This window comes from Portunus trituberculatus, chromosome 34, assembly GCF_017591435.1.
Source record: "Portunus trituberculatus isolate SZX2019 chromosome 34, ASM1759143v1, whole genome shotgun sequence".
Taxonomy (NCBI): Eukaryota; Metazoa; Arthropoda; class Malacostraca; order Decapoda; family Portunidae; genus Portunus; species Portunus trituberculatus.
Window position 1 is genome coordinate 1,600,001 of NC_059288.1, and position 8,449 is coordinate 1,608,449.

Sequence of the window (8,449 nt, forward strand, 5' to 3'; positions counted from 1 at the left end):
ACAATGCCTAAATAGGAGGCAAATTATACCTATTACATACACTTTTGCCTATTTGAGCACAGTAATATATAAAATTGTTTAAATCACAAACTAACTTATCATGGAGTTTGGAAAGACTGCTAAAAGAACAAAAGGCACTTATCACCTGGGAAATGAAGAAATTAATAAAACGTCAGAAGAAAAGGACCTGGAAGTAACCATTTCTAATAACATGTTGTTTGAAAAGCATATTAACAAGATCACATGGGAAACCTATAATGTATTTAAAAATGTCAGAGCAGCATTTATATTCAAACATAGATGAAGATATGATAAAAAAAAGTTGATAACAACAATGATACATCCGTGTTTGGAGTATGCAGCATTAGTGTGGTCACCAAATAAAAAAAAAGACGTCAGGAAGCTGGAAAGAACCCAAAAAGCTGCAACAAAAATCCCCACACATTTAAGTAAACAGTTATGAAGAGAGGTTGGAAAAAATAGGATTAACTAGACTGGAGGAGGAGAGAGGTGATATGATAGCAGTATATAGGATATTGGAAGGGATAGAGAAGCTGGACAGAGATGATTTTTTCAAAATTAATATGAGGGCCACTAGAGGACATGCAAGGAAACTGAAAATGAGTGACCGCAGAAGAGACAAAGAAATACAACTTTTCTTTCTCACTGATGTATAGCAGCGTGGAACAAACTTGATGATGAAATGGTGTGTGCAAAGACCATACCTAAATTCAAGCAAAATTTTGATAGAAACAGATCAGGAAGCAGGACAGCACAAGCCTATTGTGGCTCTTTTTCTGTATCGCTAGGTAAATAACAGCACAATTCCACGACTGATATTCAGACAATATGTTTAAATACTATTTAGCCCTGTGGTTAAGCATTCTCCTTTCACACACCAGTCTTGCTTACATTAGCAATATTACCACTGTTCTTTAAAAAAAATATCATAATAAAGAACTTCATATAACTAAGAAGATATCTAAATTACAAGTACGTATTGCAAATTTCTCAACTTAGATCCATTCAGTTAAAATAAAATTTTCTTTCAGTACCAAAGCTCGGTGGAGATTTACGTTATGGTACCAAAATACGTTGCACCTGCTGTTTGAAATTTCTTATCATTGTTTTTGGTGGGAAAGCCAGCAGTCCACTTTGCACCACTGGTTCACTTTACCCCACCTTCCACAGTATCATGATAGACAAGCAAGTAAAAACATGAGACAGTGCCAATGCTTTCAAAACATACTTTGACTTGAAAGTAAAGTGTTTCATGGAATTAACAAATAAATAATCACAATAATCACGATAATCATGATTATCACCACAGAGTAAATTTTTATTATGATTTGATTATAATTACACATATTCTATGCTTTTTTATTATGATATTATTAGGATTACGTAATCACAGCCATGGATTGTGATTTTTTTATTAGTAATCATAACCATGCCCATGTCTGCCTATAATATAGTTCAGATAAAATTCTTTGATAATCATGCATGACTAAAACATAAGAAATTCAACAAAGAGATAACCTTGATGATGTTGATTTACAAGAACAAAGTGGTGTAATGTCAGTCATAACTAAATCAGAGTAAAGTACTCACTAAAAGGGCTTGTTCTTGGTACAAAACCAGGAACATTATCACACACAAGCTGGCGGTGTTCTTGCTATGCTAGGCAAACAGCCCAGCAACCAAGACCAAGCCTAATCAAAACAAACCGGAACAAAACCATGCCGCTTATACCTCAACTTGTGCTTCGTTCTGGAATTGCATTTGCACTTCCTCTTATTGAAGAAAAGTAAGTAAAAGAAACTAAGAGAAGAACCGAGATGTGTGCAACGGCAACTTTGGAGTCGGAGGTGGTTGCCATGAGCCCAAACTATCGACATGATATGTATATATATCATAGGTCAGTGTGATAGCCTCTTAACAATAGCAACAATTTGTTTTCATAAATTACACAAAATATATAAAACGAGAAATAAGACTTCAATTGGGGTAACCATCCTTTCAACTACTGGCCAAGAGCAATAAAAATAAAATAAATAAAGAAAGAAAAAGGCCCACTTAGTCTCCCTTTTAAGCAGTTTGTTAGCCAAAAGACAAGGAATGGAACCCCACCCCAAGCATGTAGAGTTACTCCATACATGGACAGACGTACAGAGTTAGTAGTTAGAGGGGAAGGGGTGAGAAAAGCTAACAGATATGCCAGACACTTAACTTCATAGAAGCTGTTTTAGCAAGAGACAAGATGTGAAGTTACCAGTTTAGATTATAAGTAAAGAACAGGGCAAGAATAGTCAGTGTAGAAGAGGGGAACAGTTGAGTGTCATTGAAGAAGAGAGGATAGTTGTGTCGAGTTGATGGATGGAGGAATTGAGTGGAAAGCAGATGCAAATCCAGCTATTTGAGAAATTTATCATTAGAATAATTGTAAGTTCTAATCAGCAAAAACTTAGCAGCCATTTCTTATTCTGTGACAGCCATACTGAAAACATAGTCATGACATGAATCGACATTTAGAATATAATAATAATACTAAGAAAATATGGTAACAAAAAGGTGAGTAACAAAGCACAAAATTGATTAGTTGTCTCTTCTCCAACTAAAGAAAATAAAGTCCAGCACCTAATTACTATAAATGAATGACCGCTCAAGTAAAACAAAGTAATAATAATAGTTAAGAATTATAAACGCCGATAAGTAATACTGCAGAAAATCTACTTTACATAAAACAATCCAGTACCTCATTAGGAAAAAAATAATAAGTGCGCCCATGTAAATACGACAAGATTACCAAGTAATACAATAGCAAAAGCATGTTGAGTGACTCCAATAAAAATATGGAAGTGGAGACCTCGGAAATAACTTAGTTCCCTACTCTACTGCCTCCTTGCCTCCTCCCTCCCCCACCCTCCGTTAGGTCATTCCCCTATACACTCGAAATATTCTCACCTACTTGTACTAATCCACTTACAGATGTGGAACTCGAAACTAGCATATTCGTGGGTCCCACCACACGACACAACACTAACAATAGCCAAGGACTATACACAAACACAGGGAAAATGGGAATAACAACCAAATTTTCTCGAGCGTTATCCAGGCCCCCCATTTATCGAATTTCTATTCACTGACTATTACTCGTTTCCATCTCTCTTTTTTCAGATGTGATGGATTCCAGGTGGTTAATTGATAAGTTAGGAATTGTTTAAGGAGTGGCACCTCACCTCCAGACCCTTTGGAAGAGAAAAATAAGAGAGCTGAGCGTCCTTTCTGCCTATGGCGTCGTTTGTTGTGGTGGAGAGGCGTTTCCTGAAAGCCCTCGCGCCAGTCACCATTTTCCTCCCTTTCCACCATTTCTCTAATCTTTTATCTACTATTGCTATTCCTAAGGTTTTAATATTTCTTAAAATCACCAGTCTGAGTCCTCAAAAGGGCAATTAATCGTCTATCTTCTTTACCAAGGAAAAATACAGTGAATTTTCACCATTCGATATGATGTCCAATTTTTTTTTTTATCCCATATGATCTTCATCCATTTATCGTTTTAGTAGTCTTTGATATATGAATTTGATTTTATTCAATTGAATATATTCTTCTAGATCTTAGCTTTTATACAAACAATATGCATATAATGATATATCTTGCCATTCTGGAATGTGTAGAGGCTAGAAAACGTTTGACAGAAAACGTAAAGGTAAATAAGAGAGAAATGAAAAACTATTTTATTTCTGGAACATTGGATTCAAAACAAGCCTAAGTGCATTTACTGTCGAATCTTACTCACAAAATATTTAAAAAATGTTCAAAGAAAATGATCGGACACATATCAACCACCAACGATGATAGAGTAATATGATTACATTTGGTACTGAAACATGGGGTCTACAGAAAAAAAATAATAAATAAATAAATAAATAAGAAAGAAAATACAAGTGGGTGGGAGGAATAGGGGACCGCAGTAAAATAAATAAATAAATAAATAAAATTTAACAATGAAAAGCGTAATTGACAAGTGTGGCAGAATCTCCGACGACTCAAATTCCTGATCCAACAATAGATAGTACCATAGTAATAATGCCTGCATGAGTAATAGAATAATTATGGTAATAAACATTAAACACTTTACATGTATAGATAGCATTTTATCTATTTTTTACATTTCCATGTAGTTTTTTGTTCATTTTATGCTTGAGTTGCATTTTTTATTGCCCATAAATTTCAAGATGGGGCAATGCCCACCATTGCCTGCACCCCCTCCCTCTACGAACGCCCATGCACGCAGGTAGTGAAATGTAAAGTATAACATTCTAGTCTCCAATTGCGAAACACTGTAAATAGATGTGTGTGACATTGTGGCGTCCATTAATGCACACCTTTCTTATCGTCTAGCAACTTAGCAAGTGAAATTGTTATAACAAGATACAAATAACAGAAAAAAGTTACCATAGAATACCACACACACACACACACACACACACACACACACACACACACACACACACATATATATATATATATATATATATATATATATATATATATATATATATATATATATATATATATATATATATATATATATATATATATATATATATATATATATATATATATATATATATATATATATATATATATATATTGCCTTAATCCCACTTACCACTTCGGCACTCAATCTCTAGCTCCATTTCCACATTGCCCATTTCAACATGACCTAAAGCGCACCTCGCTTAGAACTCTCTCACCCCTCTGTCCGTCATTTCTCTCCTTTTCTCTCTCTTCACACCTTAACCCGCCTCTCTGATTAGCCTTCTCTCCCTCACCTCCATTCTGTGCCTTTATCTGACGTTCCCTCCCTACCCGTTGTCAGTAAACTCCATGTAGATACCTTCTTAATCCCTCAAAATCTACCCTAAAGTCAGTACTTTTCTGGTGTTTTTATATATAAAAGCTTAATTCCTACCATTTCATGTTATACCTAATATCACTGTGGTAGTTGTTAACTATAGCTGTCCACCAACATCTACCTCCGTATACCTGCTTCCTCCCTATTTGTCAGAATTATATCTAGAATATTATTTCCTCGTGTGGGTTCTAATATTACCTGTATTAAAAAAACTATTCTCAATGACCTTTAAGAAATTCCTGTTTCAATGCTGTCCACCATCAAATTCCAATTAGTATTCCTATAATTGAAATCACCCACCAAACATACCTAACTGTAATTACTTGGCTGCTCTATTTATTTCCTCTAATACTGCGGAGTTTATTTCATTTGTAGCATTTGGCGGCGTGCACACTAAACTCATTAATTACTACTGATCGCGATCCTTCCTTGATATCGACCCATAAGAGCTCTGTTTTGCTATCTGTCTTAATTATACTTTTAATACAACATTGCAATGTGACATGTGTCCCTAATGTACGTACAGCCCCACGTACACTAGCTAGTTCTTTTCACGCTTTCCTGTCCTCATATATATATATATATATATATATATATATATATATATATATATATATATATATATATATATATATATATATATATATATATATATATATACATATATATATATATATATATATATATATATATATATATATATATATATATATATATATATATATATATATATATATATATATACACAACTCACGGGCAACAGAGCAACGATGGACACCTATTACAAACGCAAACACCTATGGAAAGCAAACACCTATGGGCCGCCACCAAGGCAGTAAAGGCCCATGCCAATCCTTCGGATTGGCGAATCTTCAAAATAAAAAAAAAAAAAAAATATATATATATATATATATATATATATATATATATATATATATATATATATATATATATATATACATGTTCATTTATTTATTTATTTATTTATTTATACACGTATATATTATATGTATGAAATATTCATCTCGAGATACAGTACCATATTTTAGTAGTCAGTATACCATGCATACAACTTTCGTCCTTTTGTATGAAAATGAAAACGCGCTTTCTGGCAGCTCTATCATCGACCAATAGCTTCCTTCCTAACGTTGGTAACACTGCTCTCTGTCTCTTCCTTGCTCCCTTCCTCCCTCCCTCCCTCCTTGTCTGTCTGTCAAAATGAATCTTATTTAGGCTATACAAAATATTGGATGGTAAATTCCTATCTTTTGGTGATCTTTAAAAGATTTCGGTCAAGCACTTGCTATTTTTCTTTCACATAACATGCGATCTCGATAATTAAATCTTATTCTTTATTCTTTGTCATTACATTCAGACCCTGCTCCACCAACTAGTGGCGCTCTGTAGAACCTCTATTCTATAGTAATAAAATATAAAAATACAAATATGAACAATACCTAGCAGAGTACTATATAAAATATTGTAAAAACTGGTCACACACACACACACACACACACACACACACACACACACACACACACACGTTAAAATCTAGCTATACTTATAATGTAGTTTAAGTAATCAAACATAAAAAAAATTGCACATTAAAATCTTACACAGTATAATGTTGAGTGACAGTCATATCTGACATATCATAGGCATCCCTGAATAAATGTCTTTAGTCTTTTCTTAAAAAAGTTCAATGCTATTGCTAGCCTTGACCTGCACTGGAAGCCTATTGTACAGTCTTGGAGCACACACTTGAAAGGCTCTGACACCCGTATCTGAGTTACATCTTGGCTCATTTAGCCTGTACTCATCTGCTGCATGCATAACTTCAAATGGATGCCATAACTTTCTTAAATAAACAGGTTTTCCAGTAGTCATGACTTGATAAGTTAACACACAAATTTTATAAGCAATACTAGCCTTTATCGGTAACCAATGCAACTCAATGAGTAGCTACAGGCGTTATTCTGTCGCGAGGTGAAACATATTTCATCATTCTGGCAGCCCTATTCATTGTCAGTTGTAATTTCTTTAATTGATAATTTGGCAGGTTATAATATAAGGAGTTGCAGTAGTCCAGCTTGGCTATTACATGATTTTGAATCAGAGACTTGACAGAATATTCATCCAAATATCTCCTTATGAAAGCAATGTTCCTCAGATTCTACCTTGCCACTCTCACAGCCTCATTTATTTGATCATTTAAGCTTAAATACTGATCAATTATGACTCCCAAATCCTTAACCCTCTCAGATAAATAAATATTTGTACCATTTACATTTAAACTTTGCACTTCGTTAAACCTCCTAAATCCACTCTTTTTTCCAATAAACAAACATTCAGTTTTCTCTACATTTAATTTCAACTGTTTTTTATTCATCCAACCCTTAATAAGAGCCATAACTCTTGTCAATGTATTTTCTGTATCTAAAATATTGTTAACTGTTAAATAAAACTGAGTATCATCAGCATAGAGAGCGAAGGTTACATCAAATTCCTCCAAAATGAAAGAATTCTATAGTATAAATACTAAACAATACCGGTCCCAGCACACTGCCTTGGGGAACACCTCTGTTGAGCTGACAGTCCTCAGAAAAGGAGCTCCCCACTTGGACACAATAACTCCTATTTACAAGGTAGCTCCTTAGGTACTGCAGTGCACGTTCTCTAACACCTATGATCTGCAGATCTTCCAACAGTACATCATGCACTACGGTATCAAAGGCAGCACTCATATCTAACAATATTAAAACACCACACTTTCCCTCATCCATCATACACAAAAGATCATTAGTGACACTACACAATGCTGTTTCAGTTGAGTGTAACTTCCTACACGCAGACTGATTGTCAGGCAATGCATGAATAGTAGATAAATAATCCATTAGTTGAACATGAATCACACTTTCAATAATCTTTGATAGGAATGATAGGTTTGAAACTGGTCGGTATGAAGAAAGGCACTGCCGATCAAGTTTACTCTTTAGAGTAGGTTTAACAATAGCAAGTTTCTCACTTTCTGGAAAAACACACTCACGTATGCTCAAGTTGACAATTTTTAAGAGAATACTTGTGAGCTGTAAAAAGTCTTCCTCATTGGCTACATCTGACATAGGAAATGGATCTCGAACACAATAAGTCTTTCTAATATTTTTTAACAATGTTTGTAGAGTATCTATACTGACCTCGCTGAAAGAGGCCAGACCAACATAGAGTATGTCGAGCCTGTATGTGACATGGTGAGCCTGTTCCTCCTCTTCCAGGCTACTAACAATATTTCCAATTTTTCTATCAAAATGCCTCATGAAATTGTTTGCCAGGTCTATATCTGAGAGCCCGTCAGGAAGCTTCTTGACATTACTCTTACCAGTTAGGGTGTTAAGAACAGAGTACAGTCTCCTAGCATCTGTTCCTGCCTCAGTAATCTTTCGCTTGTAATATATACATTTACGTTTTCTTATTAGTTTATTTACAACATTCTTAGCACAAACATACTCTCTGCGGGATTGTTCTGTGCGA

The 8,449-nt window shown here is 34.6% G+C and overlaps 1 protein-coding gene across 1 annotated transcript in view; it reads right to left on the reverse strand.

The window, feature by feature from the left end:
* LOC123512839 (zinc finger protein 708-like) overlaps positions 1-3,387 on the reverse strand; it is a 15,493-nt gene extending 12,106 nt beyond the window's left edge. The window contains exon 1 of the mRNA XM_045269449.1: positions 3,240-3,387. The gene's annotated coding sequence lies outside the window, so the exon portion shown is untranslated. The remainder of the gene's footprint in view (positions 1-3,239) is intronic.
* Positions 3,388-8,449: the final 5,062 nt, after the last annotated feature.